This window comes from Triturus cristatus, chromosome 12 (assembly GCF_964204655.1).
Source record: "Triturus cristatus chromosome 12, aTriCri1.1, whole genome shotgun sequence".
NCBI lineage: Eukaryota > Metazoa > Chordata > Amphibia > Caudata > Salamandridae > Triturus > Triturus cristatus.
This window is the reverse complement of record NC_140595.1, coordinates 696164966-696180029: the sequence shown is the minus strand read 5'-3', so window position 1 is coordinate 696180029 and position 15064 is coordinate 696164966. Positions and strand designations below refer to the sequence as shown.

Below are 15064 nucleotides of genomic sequence, written 5' to 3'. Positions count from 1 at the left end.
CATGAGCCATCGCAAGGGCCGATGGTCAGTTTGGACTCTGAAATGAGTGCCGAACAGGTAGGGTCGTAGTTTTTTGAGTGCCCAGACCACGGCAAAGGCTTCGCGCTCTATGGTGCTCCACCTCTGTTCTCGGGGCAGCAGCCGCCGACTGAGGAAGGCGACGGGCTGGTCTAGGCCTTGATCATTCACTTGGGACAGGACGGCCCCAATACCATGCTCGGAGGCATCGGTCTGGACTATGAACTCCTTGGTGTAGTCGGGAGCCTGGAGGACGGGGGCAGTGCACATGGCCTTTTTCAGAGCATCGAAAGCTTCCTGGCAGGCAGCCGTCCACTGCACCTTCTTTGGCTGCTTTTTAGACGTGAGTTCAGTGAGGGGGCCGACCAGGCTGCCATACCCCCGAATGAATCGGCGGTAGTAGCCCGTGAGTCCCAGAAAGGCTCGGACCTCCGTTTGGGTGATGGGTGGTTCCCATGCCAGGATGGCGTCGATCTTTGGCTGTAGAGGGGCGACCTGGCCACTCCCGACTTGATGCCCCAGGTAGACTACGGATCCTTGCCCGATCTGGCACTTGCTGGCTTTTACGGTGAGGCCTGCCTGGCGCAGGGCTGTTAGCACTCTCCGGAGGTGCTGGAGGTGCTCACTCCACTCTGAACTGAAGACAGCGATGTCGTCCAGATAGGCCGCGCTGAACTGTTCTAGCCCGGCCAGGACCCTATTCACCAGTCTCTGGAAAGTGGCCGGGGCATTTTTCATCCCGAAGGGCATCACGCGGAAGCGGTAGTGCCCATCGGGGGTGGAGAAAGCAGACCGCTCCTTGGCCCCTTCGGTGAGCGCAATCTGCCAGTATCCGCAGGTGAGGTCGAAAGTGCTGAGGAACCGGGCGGCCCCTAGGCGGTCAATGAGTTCGTCGGCTCGTGGAATGGGGTGGGCATCGGCTCGGGTAATGTCATTGAGCCCCCGGTAATCCACGCAGAACCGGAGCTCGGGGGCGACACCGGGGGCCGCTGCCTTCGGAACTAGGACCACGGGGCTGGCCCAGGGACTGTCAGAGGGCTCGATCACCCCCAGGGTTAACATCTTCGAGACTTCAGCTTGAATGCAGGACCGGACCCGGTCAGGAACCCGGTAGGCTCGGTGTCTCACCGGCGGGCTGTCCCCGGAGTCCACATCGTGAACACACCAGTTGGTGACCCGGGGGGTCAGGGAGAAGAGGTCGGAAAATTGCCTGAGGAGCTGGCGGCAGTCCGCTTGTTGCTGGGCAGTGAGGGCTGGGGAGAGGTTCACCCCCTCCACGGAGCCATCCTGCTCCTTGACACACAGGAGGTCCGGGAGGGGATCCGACTCATCTTCGGCCCCGTCATCGGTGGCCAGCAGGAGGCTCAGTTCTGTCCGCACGAAGTGAGGCTTGAGGCGGTTCACGTGCAGGACCCGGAGGGGATTCCGAGGCGACTGGACGTCCACCAAGTAGGTGACTTGACTCTTCCTCTCCACCACTTTGTAGGGCCCAGTCCATCGGTCCTGGAGGGCGCCAGGCTTCACGGGGGCCATGACCCACACCTGCTGGCCCGGCTGGAACGCGACCAGAGTAGCATTCTGGTCGTACCAGCGCTTCATTTCTTCTTGACTCGCCTCCAGGTTGGCCTCGGCCAGTTCTCGGAACCTCCTGGTCTGGTTCCGGAGGGCCAGGACATATTGGAACACATCTCGGGGGGTGGTCTGGGGCGCTGCCTCCCACCCTTCCTTAACCAAACTGAGGGGACCTCGGACGGGGTGCCCATAGAGTAATTCAAATGGGCTGAACCCTAAGGACTTCTGGGGGACCTCCCTGTAAGCGAACAAGAGGCAGGGGAGCAGGACGTCCCACTTACGCCGGAGGGGCTCTTCTAGGCCAGCGATCATCCCTTTCAAAGTCCTATTAAACCTCTCGACTAGGCCGTTCCCTTGGGGATGGTACGGGGTGGTGAACTTATAGGACACCCCACATTGTTGCCACAGGGACGTCATATACCTTGATATAAAATTAGTGCCGCGATCGCTCACGACCTCGCGGGGGAAACCCACCCTGGAAAAGATCCCCATCAGGGCCCGGCCCACCACGGGGGCCGTAATGGTGCGTAGGGGAATAGCCTCCGGATAGCGGGTGGCGTGGTCTACTAGGACCAAGATGAAACGGTGACCTTGGGAGGTGGGGGGGTCCAGTGGCCCCACGATGTCGATTCCAACTCGTTCGAAGGGGGTACTGACGACCGGGAAGGGTTGGAGGGGAGCCTTGCGCTTCCCCCCACTCTTCCCACTGGCCTGGCACGTGGGTCAGGACTTGCAGTGTGCCTCTACCGCTGCTTTCATCTTAGGCCAATAAAAATGGGTCACGAGACGGCTGTAGGTCTTGTCCTGACCCAGGTGGCCGGCGAGGGGGACGTCGTGGGCTAAGCCCAGGAGGAAATCTCGGAAGCGGAGGGGTACCACCAGTACCCGTCCGGATCCCAGCTCCACCGACTTCTGCTCACTATACAGGATGTTATTCTCCCAATAGATTCGGTGCGTTCCGGTCTGGTCACCTGCGGCTTGGCCCTCGGCCTGGCGCCGCAGCCCGACCAGGGAAGGACAGGTGGCTTGCTCCCGGCAAAATTCTTCCCGGGTGGGCCCGCCCTCGTGGCGCCAATGGGCCAACTCGGGTAGATCCCCCAACTCGGGGACCGGGGCGGGGTCGGCTGGTGCGGGTTTGTCGCTGGCGACGGAGCCTTCTGATGGGGGAACGGGAGGACCCTCGGTGGGGACGGTACTGGTTTCTTCGACCGGGGGGCTCTCGACTTCTCTCCGGGGAGTGAGTCGGGCTGTCATAGATCGGGTGGTGGCACACACCCACTCGGGGAGTCCCATCATTCCTAGGTGGGCCTTGCGCTCTACGTGCTTCCAGGGAGAACTCTCCAGGTCGTTCCCTAGGAGGCAGTCGACCGGCTGGGAGGTTCTTACGGCCACCTTGAGTTTACCTATCACCCCTCCCCACTCAAATGGCACCAGGGCTACCTGACACATACTTTCCCTATTGTCTGCGGATATTACAGGGCAAAAGACATTGGGGAGGATCTGCTCCTCGGGGACTAGGTGCCTGAGGACACCGGTGATACTGGCCCCGGTGTCCCGCAGGGCCTCTACCTGGTGGCCATTGATCTTGACGAGCTGCCCATATTTCTGTGTGTTGGACGGTAGGAGGCTACCAGGGATCATTTCCCTATCTCCCAGGGATACTAGGGCCATCGCGGCGGGTTCCCACTCCTCGGCTTCCCCAACCTCCTCCCCCAGGGCTACGTTGGTTATCTGTCTTGCAGGGGGGACTTGGGTGGCCATGGGACACTCTGGGTCATTGGCGTAGTGCCCGGGTTTCTGGCAACGGAAGCATGTGACGGTCACCCGGTGTCCCCGTCTCCCAGGGGGCCCGGTCACTGGTGGAGGGGGCGCCGGGAAAGGTGGAGGTGGTGTCTTCGGGGGGCTAGGCTGGGACTCTCTCGGCCCTCCCTCGTTCCCTCCTCCTCTCTGGCGGGGTGGTCCCTGACTGGCTCGGGGGTACTCTCCTACCATGCCCCGGGAGACCCGGGTGTTGGTCCAGCGGTCGGCCTCCACAGCCAGCTTCCGGGGATCTGTGAGCTTGCTATCCAGCAGATGTTGACGTAGCTCTATGAAGCAGTTCGCAGCCAGATGTTCCCATAACATGAGATCAGTGAGTTCGGCAAGGGTGGTGACTTTGCTGCCCTTGACCCACCCATCGAAGGCCCGACTAAAAAAGTTTACATACTCCACCCAGGTGGTGCCCGGGATCTTCCTGCAGTCCCGGAACCGTTGGCGGTACATTTCTGGGGTGAGGCCGTATCTTGTGAGGAGAGCCTCTTTCATGTGGCTGTAGGAGGTCTGTAGGGAGAGGGGTAGGTCGAGCAGGGTGTCCCTTCCTTCGCTCAGAAACCGCCCCCACAACCCCGCCCCCCAGTCCTTCTGTGGGATCCGATGGGAGGTCATGGCGACCTCGTAGGCCCGAAACCATTGCTGAATGTCATCGTTTTTATAATATTCCTTGACCACATCCTTGGGGATGTGGACCTTCTGTTCCGCTGGGGGGGCCGTCTCTCGGTTTCCCGAGGGCCTCCCGTCCTCATTTCGGGCCTTGAGCTCGAGTTCCTTTAAGCTGCGTTCGTGCTCCAGTTGGAGCTTCCTTCCTTCGTGCTCCCGTTGGAGCTTCTTTTCTTCCAGTTCGCCTTGTACGCGCATTTGCTCTACCGCTAGCTTTTTCTCCGCTAGCTTCAATTCGCCCTCGATTTTGAGTTTGGCTAACTCAAGTTCATGACTGCGGCTTCTCTCTCTGTCCGCGAGTTCTTCCGGGGATAGGCCCCCATCTGGTACTATGCCTCGCACCTGATTGTCGCTGCTTTCACTTGGAGGTGGTTCGGCTTCGTCGGGGCGCTCTCCCGTGCCTTCCGGGCGGGAGGCCCCGGTCTCCACCCAAGTTTTCAGTGCTTTCTGCAAGTCTTCCTTAGTGTTGAGGCCAGTGGTAGCGATTTTAAGTTCTTTGCAAAATTGCTTTAGCTCTTTGTGTGTGTATTCTTCTAGATGCTCCACCTGGAACACTCTGTTGGCGTTGGTTTCTGCGGAGCTCATGGCGCTTCCTTCTGCCATCTTTGTTGGTCGTGCGTCCGTTGTTCACTGTACGATCTCTAGGTGATGGGCCCGAATCCCGTCGCTTGCCACCAATGTTAGACGGCGACCTCAGAGGAGCCCGGAAAGGGGTCCTGACTACCCTGAGACCCACCCTCGAAGTATCGTAGCCGGGCACTGGCGGGAGATTCCCCAGGGGGAGGAATCTCGCGACTAGGATCGTACTTCTGGCACCACACGACACAGAGTGACCACACTGGGTATTCTCAGAAAACAAGCTTTATCAAATAGGTATCACTGCAAATATGTGCAAGGTGAGCACGGGCTCAAGAGTCTCGGAAAGGTAGGGGGTAGCGGGACAGTCTCTAGTCACGGTTCAAGCGGGGACGTATCCGGCGCACAGCTCACAATCCTCGAGCTGGGGGATACGTGGTCGGAGTCGGGGTCCGGCGGGACCGGGAGAGTCTGGGGGAGCCGCGAGTCACTCAGCGGGCTCAGGTACAGGTTCGGAGGTCTTACGATCTTCAAGGAGCCGCGAGTCACTCAGCAGGGCTCAGGTACAAGTTCGGAGGTCTTACGATCTTCAGGGAGCCGCGAGTCACTCAGCAGGGCTCAGGTACAAGTTCGGAGGTCTTACGATCTTCAGGGAGCCGCGAGTCACTCAGCAGGGCTCAGGTACAAGTTCGGAGGTCTTACGATCTTCAGGGAGCCGCGAGTCACTCAGCAGGGCTCAGGTACAAGTTCGGAGGTCTTACGATCTTCAGGGAGCCGCGAGTCACTCAGCAGGGCTCAGGTGGGTTCAGGTTCCAGGAGCCGCGACCACGTCGGCAGGCTCTCGTTGTTCCAGCGTCGAATCTGCCGGACAGTCTCAGAGCACCCCTTGTTATAGGTCGACCCCTCTTTGATGTCCGGAGTCTGTGCAGGCAGGGGTCTTGTCACCTGGGGGCCGCTTGTCGGGGTTTCCTGCTATTGTCTTTTGATCCTTTCAGGGCCGGGTCGGGAGGAGTCCCAGACACCCAGCAGGCACGGAGCCAGCCCGCCGGGAGGCCGGAGGGCCGATCGAAACCCATCGTCCCAGGGGAGTTCAGAGGTGCGATAGAAACTGCTCCTCCCTCTCGCATCCCCTGGAAGTGTGATGTCCTCCAGCCGGAGTGGCGCCTCGAGGCTCGGGTCGCGCTGGGGCCGGGCGGCCATCTTGTTGCATGGAGTGGGCACGCGGGCCCGGGGTGGCCGAAAGGAGGGAGGCCATGGACGGGGATGTCCGGGGTTGGTGCGGGTGTCCTGGTGGGAAGGGTCGGCTGGGCCGCGTGCTTGGGCTGCAGGTACCAGGTTTCGGTGGTGCGGGGGGCACGGAGGGCCATTCTACGAGGCCGGGTCCAACAGGCATGGTGGGTCAACCAGCTGGGTGTTGCAGGGCATACATATGTACCTTGTGTTGTAGATGTTACTCATGTTGCTTTTCAGGCTATGCACTGTGACCTATGTCGATTTGACTCATGTGACATATGTATACAGGTGTCTGATCATTTCCTGTCTCTTCACCTTGCCCACAGCATCGTCGGGGGACTCCGAGGGAGACACTGGCACGGACCGTGAGGAGGGAGCAGGCACCAGTGGCAGCAGTGCTGTCTTGTCTGGCACATCAAGTGGCACGGAGGCCCAGGAGAGTGAGGCGGAGGACCTGTCCAGTTACACCACCGACTATGACGCTGACGGGTCCGAGGCTGAGCTCCCAGAGGGGGCGGAGGCTGCTCCCACAGCTGACAGCAGCACTCGATCTCTACCCGCCCCCTCGATTCCCATCACCGGCCTCCCACTTGTTCTGGTCCCTTCCCGCCGTGCTAGGTCACCACGTGTCTCCTTCTTGCCAGGCACCGCACCCCCTGCCCCTGTCTCCACTGCTGCCGCCAATGCCGAGTCTGTGGACATCCTGCGCCAGTTGCAGGTTGGTCAGACTGCGATGCTTAATGTCCTCCATGGCCACACATGAGTGCTCACCCAGATGGAGGCATACATGGAGGGCATCTCAGCTGCGCAGTCTGACCAACGCCAGTTGCTGAGGTCCATTGACTCGACACTGACTGCAGCAGTGGGTCTCTTGCAGCGCTACGTCCCCCCCCTACCCCTGCAGCATCCACACTTCCCACTCCCATGCCTGTCCAAAGCACACCCAGACGTAGCCATGCACGCACCCCACCAGACACAGGCACCACACCACCAGGGAAGGCCAAGCGCACACCTCCTCTCACGCACACACAGGGGGAAGTAGGCACACCCACTGGGTCGGGGGGCAAACGTAAGACACGCAGCCACAGTGGGAGTCCACATTCATCCCAACCCACTGCCTCCAAATCCACTCCCCTCAGCTCTCCTGGCCAGGATTCCACCAAAGACTCCTTCATGGTCGCTCTGTCCCTGAGCCCCAAAGTGACACCACCCCGCAAGCGGTCAAAGGAGTCCCCGGTCAGGGTGGTTGTCCCCCCCCCTGTCCACACTCTCCCCCAGTGGCGCTGCGACCCATCCCTCCGACCTCCCCCCTCCTTGGGGCCTCTGGTTCCTTCGGGTGCAGGGGAGACGCTGGGGGACCTTGCAACCGTGTGCAGCGCCATTCTGACCTCTACCTTTGGCGCTGCCCCACACCCTGTGGTGGAGTCCTCCGTCCCTGCACCCACAACACCTACCCTTGCCCCTCCAGTCCCTGCGGTGCCTGGTCCTTCCCCCCCACATGCTGCCCCCCCTTCTGTGGATGAAATGGACATGTGAACTGTGCAGGCAAGTTAGGGGACATATGTCCCGATGTGTACCCCCCCAGGACTTTGCTGATGGCCTGGCCCATGGGCCTTGTAAATAGTGGACATTTATACCAATTTATTTTGACTGCTGAATAAAGCATTTTGTTTTTCTTTTGCACACTACTGCTTTTCTGGTATTGCTGTTGGTGGTGCTGCTCCATGTTTGGGGTGGGGATAATGTGTTAGGTGTCTGGCAAATGTAGTGGTGTGCTGCTCATGGGATGGACCCTGGTATCTGTGTGCCATCACAAGGTATTTGCGGAATAACTTTGTTCATGTATGCTCTTACTGCATGGTGACATTGTCCCAAGGTGTGTCCCTTCCTCTGTGGACCCTGACATCTTCCCTGCAGGGTGTTTCCTAAATGTTGTGCTGAGCTGTGTCTACATATCCTTGGTGTATGACGGATCCGTTCTACTTTGGCCATGCATGCTGGGCAATGTCTCCACCTGCATCATTTGTGGCATCCTTGGTGGTCACTGTACTTGTGTGTGGATTATATTGTAGTTACTTCATGTAGACATGTTCCCTTTTACACACTATGCATGTGTGTACTCCCAGCCTCGCACACATGTTACGTGTTCTGCAGGGTCTTTGAGCACCTGACTGACTATTGTGGGCATTGTATCTGTGGGTACTGCACCCTGTTTTTTTCCATGGGCACTGCTGGGAGGACTCTGCACCCACCCCTCCTGTGTCTGGGCACTTCTGGGAGGACTCTGCACACACCCCTCCTGTGTCTGGGCACTGCTGGGAGGACTCTGCACCCACCCCTCCTGCGTCTGGGCACTGCTGGGAGTGATAGGCACCCACCCCTCCTGCATCTGGGCACTGCTGGGAGGACTCTGCACACACCCCTCCTGTTTCTGGGCACTGCTTGGAGGACTCTGCACACACCCCTCCTGTGTCTGGGCACTGCTGGGAGTGATAGGCACCCACCCCTCCTGTGTCTGGGCACTGGTGGGAGGACTCTGCACCCACCCCTCCTGCGTCTGGGCACTGCTGGGAGGACTCTGCACACACTCCTCCTGCGTCTGGGCACTGCTGGGAGGACTCTGCACACACCCCTCCTGTGTCTGGCCACTGAAGGGAGGACTCTGCACACACCCCTCCTGTGTCTGGGCACTGCTGGGAGGACTCTGCACACACCCCTCCTGTGTCTGGGCACTGCTGGGAGGACTCTGCACACATCCCTGCTGTGTCTGGGCACTGCTGGGAGGACTCTGCACACACCCCTCCTGCGTCTGGGCACTGCTGGGAGTGATAGGCACCCACCCCTCCTGCGTCTGGGCACTGCTGGGAGGACTCTGCACACACCCCTCCTGTGTCTGGGCACTGCTGGGAGGACTCTGCACACACCCCTGCTGTGTCTGGGCACCACTGGGAGTGATAGGCACCCACCCCTCCTGTGTCTGGGCACTGCTGGGAGGACTCTGCACCCACCCCTCCTGTGTCTGGGCACTGCTGGGAGGACTCTGCACACACCTCTCCTGTGTCTGGGCACTGCTGGGAGGACTCTGCACACACCCCTCCTGTGTCTGGGCACTGCTGGGAGGACTCTGCACACACCCCTCCTGCGTCTGGGCACTGCTGGGATGACTCTGCACACACCCCTCCTGTGTCTGGGCACTGCTGGGAGGACTCTGCACACACCCCTCCTGTGTCTGGGCACTGCTGGGAGGACTCTGCACACACCCCTCCTGTGTCTGGGCACTGCTGGGAGGACTCTGCACCCACCTCTCATGCGTCTGGGCACTGCTGGGAGGACTCTGCACACACCCCTCCTATGTCTGGGCATGCACGGTCGGGACATACACAGGTGTGGGTACGCTCCGTACATACACAGGTGGGGTGTGGGTACGCTACATTCATACACGGGTGGGGGTATGCTCCATTCATACACGGGTGGGGGTACGCTCCATTCATACACGGGTGGGGGTACGCTCCGTACATTCACGTACCCACGATTTGCAGGCCTGGGTACGTACCGTACCCAGGCCTTCAGAGCATGGGTACGTGTCGTACCACGCCCACCACTACGTCAGCCCAACGATGGCAGTACGGCCCGTACACACGTTCTAAAGGCCTGGGTACGGGCCGTACCAGCATTGTTGGGGTGATGTAGGGGTACGCGTGGTACGACCCGTACCCACGCTCTGAAGGGCTGGGTACGGTGCGTACCCCTACGGCACCCCATTGGGGGTCCGCACCGTACCCAGGCCTTCCGAGCGTGGGTACGGGTCGTACCACGCGTACCCCTACATCACCCCAACAATGCTGGTACGGCCCGTACCCAGGCCTTTAGAACGTGAGTACGGGCCGTACCACCATTGTTGGGGTGACGTAGTGGTGGGCGTGGTACGACCCGTACCCACGCTCTTAAGGCCTGGGTACGGTGCGTACCGGTATTGTTGTGTTGCCGGTTCGCGTCAACATCCAATTCCGTTGTGGCAGACGCTTGCGTTGCTGGACACGCCCCCACCTCCTCGAGGTGACCAGGTCCTGCAGGTCAGGTTTGTCCAGGGCATGTGTAATTTGTGACTTGGGTGGGGGTTATGTGTCCTGCCCCTGCCCCCCCCCCTTTGCCCCTGGGTGTTATTCTGACCTTCTGCGGCGTCTGCGTCGGTGCCTGTAGAGCAGGTGGACTGCTATGAGGGCTGGGATGACACGTAGGTTCGGGTCCATGGCTGTCCGTCGCGTACAGGTGCTCCTTGTGCGCGTCGTCCTGGTTTCACAGCAGTTTTTGGCAGGCGGAGAATTTTATCCGTGCGTGGTGACGTCGGTGTGGATCGTACTTCCTGGTTCGTGAACCGCAGGCTGAATGCGTCCCGACGTCACGCCGGCGCTGTCTCGGATCACATTGGTATGTATTTGTTCGTCGGTCGGTGTTTTTTACGAATCGTACGGAAATGGTGTTTCCATGGGAATCGTACTTGCATGTTTGTAATGTTTATTTCCCGGGTACGAGTCGGACGGAGAAAACGCTCCGACCGACGGTTCGTACCCGGTTTCTCCAGGATCCGAATCGGCACCTAAGGTGCAGCATTTTCTCAATGATTGAGTGCTGAAGTAATTTTCATTTGGATTAGCTGTGATTGTGAGTATTGTCTCACGTCTTTCCTCTTTTCATTCTTCTTCATCGTTAGCGGCAGGTTTCTTTCATGTTTATTGGTGTTGTTTTATTTATATGCAGATATGTAATTCTCCCTGGACACATACTCCTCGTTTTCTTTGTATCCACACTGTGGCCCCATCTTTAGACCCTTGGATCCTCTGCTTTATATGTAGGTGTCTTCTTTATTCTGCTGTTCTAGCAATTGTTAGCGACCATTGCTCATTATTTGAATTTTTCATACATATATTCCTTTTTTCTCAAATTTCCATGTATTCAGGTATTTTAATTTCTGGTGTACTTCTATTGAACCTACATTTTGTATCCATCCAATGCCCTTCACTGTGTTCTGTTCCTTAGGTCTGTTTCCTTTATATTTTTCATACTTTATCTTATCTTTGTCTCTAGCCCTGCCTTCACCCTTCTTGGGCTTTTTAAGTTGGTTGATCCACTATCACGTATCACAGGGGCATTTATCATCCTGGACTGGTGATGGTTTTCTCATTGGTTAGTTTCGAGTCTCTTGCTCTTTTTGACTATTTTAGCTGTTTTTAGGCACATTTACCTTATTTTTTGCTCATTTGTCCCCACAGACAGTCCTTAGAGCCCTGCTCATACACCATATTATGTGTCTTTTGAATGTTAATGGTGATTACATGGCCACAAACTAAAATGATGAAGTCTGCGCCCTGATGAAGGAAGGCTCAAGCAGTGGCATTTCTGAAACGTGCGTCGGCGCTTTCACCTTTGTTGTCCTGATTGTTTTTTGTATTATGTTTATTGTTGGCTATGTAGTTTCTTAGTTCCTTATTGATGTATCAATGTCTTTTAGTTTTGGTCTATTTGTTAGTTAGTTGGTCATTTGTATAGCCTTGTCAATTTTATTCTCTTTTTTTCAGGGTTCTTCTGTCTATCTATTATCTGTTTTTTGTATATATGAATGTTTTATTTAAAAAAAAAAATTTTTTTTTAACAGGGCTTAACACATTTTATTCAAATACAAATGTACATTCTAAGAAACATGAAAAATGCTTGCTTGAAATTCTCTGACTGGTGGGTTTTAGCTGTTCTCAACCATCCATGGAATTCTAAATCATCAGAATGGACTTGAGGCAGTCCCTTTTAAAGCGGAAGGAAAAACTATACCAGTGATTACGCTGAGTTTATTAGTAGTTGGACCAAGAAGAATTCATTGTCCACCCACACAACATCACTGAATAACCACTTCCTGTTGCTGTTCGGCATCATAACCGATAAGTATTTAAAACAAGCATTTGCAATGCAATAGGTCTCGCATTCACGCAAGTTTGAGCTATTGACATTGCAAATGACAATGCCTTTTATTTGTGTTTTCGTTTTTAAAACAAATAAAAGGCATTGTCATTTACAATGCCAATAGCTTAAAGTAGCGTAAATGCGAGACCGATTGGATTGTAAATGATTGTTTTAAAATGTGGGTGGTGTAGGGGAGAGATTGTCAGAGAGTGATGGGTGACAGGACACAACGTTTACTATGGTGCAGGAGCGGGCACACGTGTGGCTAGCTCAGGCTGGAGCTAAAAAACAGACTACCAGTTCCGAAAATGTAAACAGTATTTTTTTAACAGCTCTGCCTAACGTTGAAAGCTGGTAGGAGGGTGTTCCTTGCACAGCTAACATTTTAATGAAAACCCAAATTTTAAAAAATCCACAGTACTTGGTCTTTAAAGACCTGTGAAGAGTTTGAGCGTGCCAGAGATAGGACTCCAGACACTGCCCAGCAGAGCACACAGCTGCAGAGAGACATGAAACACACTAAGGAGAAGAGAGGGGGGAGCAGGAAATAATTGAACTTCAGAAACAGAACAGTTGTGTATAAATTCAATTTTTTTATTCCAGATTTGTATAGCACAAACTCAACCAGAAGGAATTTGAGGGATTTACAAAAGCACCGGTAACATTACACATGAACGCATTCATTTTTGTAGGCACAGCGGGATTAGGTAATTTGCCCAGAATCACAGAATATTGATCCGAGGCCGAGACTGGAAACCTAGAACCTGGCCGCTTCGCCACATCCTCTTCCTTATTGCAAGCAGCCACAGCACCATTGAACATTATAATGCACCCTTGCACACTTCTAAAGTCCGATCATCTAATTTCCAGACTTCGAGCCAACATTCTTTCATTATTCTTTTAAATAATACGTTCAGATTTTCACTACGCTTGAATGAATTAGTTTGACCGTCTTCTGGTTACTCTCAAGTGTTCAATAAAGTTTGTTAAAATAAACTGGATAAGGGCTCTCCTGAAACCAACCTTGTCCGTCTGTTCCCGCCTCCTAGGCTGTTTCGCCCAATGACTCACGGCAATTGGTGTCTAAACTAGCAGCATTGCCCACAGCTCGCCGGCCTTTATTCTACATGGAGCTGAAAACGAGGGAAATTTGGAGCAGTGAGCATGGAGCTAAAAGCAAAGGAATTGTATCAGCTGCTCTCTGTGTCTCTTTCGAGATAAAAATGAAGAAATGTGCAGTTTTAACTCAAATAAGTCTGGCAGGATGGGAATGGGTGTAGGAGAGCTCGCACGGAGCAATGCGATGACCGAGGCAAGAGAGGCAGTGAATCTAATTATGGGGACTATGGCGATTTCCCATCAGCGTGCCTTGCTCAGCGTGTGGCGCATGCGTGGTATGGGTGTTTGGGTACGCAGCTGATAGCTGGGGCACGTTCAGAGACCCGACTATAGCGGACCTAACGCTAGGGTGCAGTCCGGAGCAGTGGAGAGGGCTTGGGAGCAGTACCGGGGCACGTCAGATCGCCGTATTGGATCGAAGGAGGTAGCACTTGGGAAGCCTTAACAGCAGCGAGAAAAAGCAGACGCACTACTGCCACCATGTACAGGCACTTGGGCCCGCAGCGCTCCCCGTCCCGAGATTTTAACAGCATCGTCCAGATCTGCAGCGCAAATGTTCAAAGGATCAGTGGCAACAGTGAGTATGATGGCACAAAATTAATGACTTGCCTTGGAAGTGGAACACGAGATGTGCACGTTGCGTGTCTGTCTGTACGTGCGTGAATTACAGGAGGCTGGTGAGGACGAAAGCGAAACTGCATGCTGGCTTGCGAGGGAAGGGGGACAGGAGATGTGCACGCTGCGTGGCTGTAGGCGCGTACACCAACTCAAATCCGCCAAAAGCCTGCGCGTGCACATCTCCTGTCCCCTTCCGAGGCAAGTCAGCAACAATAGATCTCGCCGAAAGCAGCGCTCCGCGCTGCATTCGCAGGCGAGACCTAAAAATATATAGACAGTACAGCAAAATGATAGAATGATAGAAGTATCTACAAAACTCTGTTTTCAGTCCCAATTTCCTCAATCATTGTACACATCAACATATTCTCCAGCAAGTGATCCAAGCATAAAGCTGCATTGCCTAGAGTCCAAAAGAGCCTGGTAAGAGTAAAGTTGCAAACCATTATTGCAGTTTGTAATTTGAAGAGTGGCCTGTATTAGAAGGGCTCCGGACATTCCACATCTTGGATGGTTTCAACAGACAAACTAACTTTGCGTAGTTTCACGCTCCTCTTAGGATGCTGCCACCTGATTTAGTGGTTCTTCCAAATACTGGACCAGAGCTTGAGCTTTGGCTTTCAGCATCCCGAAGCCGACGGTCTCCTTAGCATACATGCACAGCAAGAGGTTGGCGACCCGAGTGATTGCCACGCGGCCTTCCATGCAGTCCATGAGGATAAATTTCAGATTGTCTTCGTTGAAGGCCTAATGCCCATTCTTATCATAGGCTCGCAATGGCTGTGGTTACTCGAGCATCCATGTCTCTGTAGCCAGAATACGCCAGAAGCGAGCCCTCGTTATTAAGAAGCAGCGTGCTCTGCACTCCTCCGGTGTTCGCCTGGCTCAGCACCTGGGTCAGGGCTTTCAGGCGCAGCATTTTACCACTAACCGCCAGGGCTCGGGTTCGCGGTACTTACTACCTCGTATATATGTATGTTGTCATTTATTATGTGTGTACATTTATATATCAAAAATATTTATGCATATTATATGTTTTGGGATTTATTTAAATAAAATTACATAAAAAATCAATGAACTATGAAAATATGATGAATAAATAACTGTGACATTAGTTTTTCTGTGGGTGACATTTTTATATTTGGAGCTATTGCCCATCTAAATTATCTGTATTGGGGGTATTCGCTTATGTTTCTCATTGGGATAGATTTGAAGCCAGAAAGGCAGCTGCATCTACAGAACTTTTGGATGGGTGTTCTTCATCGTCAAAAGTGGGTGCAGGCGCCTCAGCTACAGATAGGATCTTTTCTGGAGGTAGGAAGGGAATACCATCAACTTCTACTTCCTTGTCTCTGGCTTTGATCCAGGTTTAAGTGTTAACTTTAGCGTTCCGTACTCCTTATTTAAATGTGTCATATTAGAAAAGAAGTGGCTCCTCCTAGTCTATCTTCGTTTTCGATGCGTTCTAAAGAATCCTACATTCCTCTGGCCTGTAAGGACTGTG

General features: G+C 54.7%; 1 pseudogene; it reads right to left on the bottom strand.

The window, feature by feature from the left end:
* Positions 1 to 13940: 13940 nt before the first annotated feature.
* Positions 13941 to 14518, bottom strand: LOC146780122 (ragulator complex protein LAMTOR2 pseudogene; annotated as a pseudogene).
* Between the last annotated feature and the right edge of the window lie 546 nt (positions 14519 to 15064).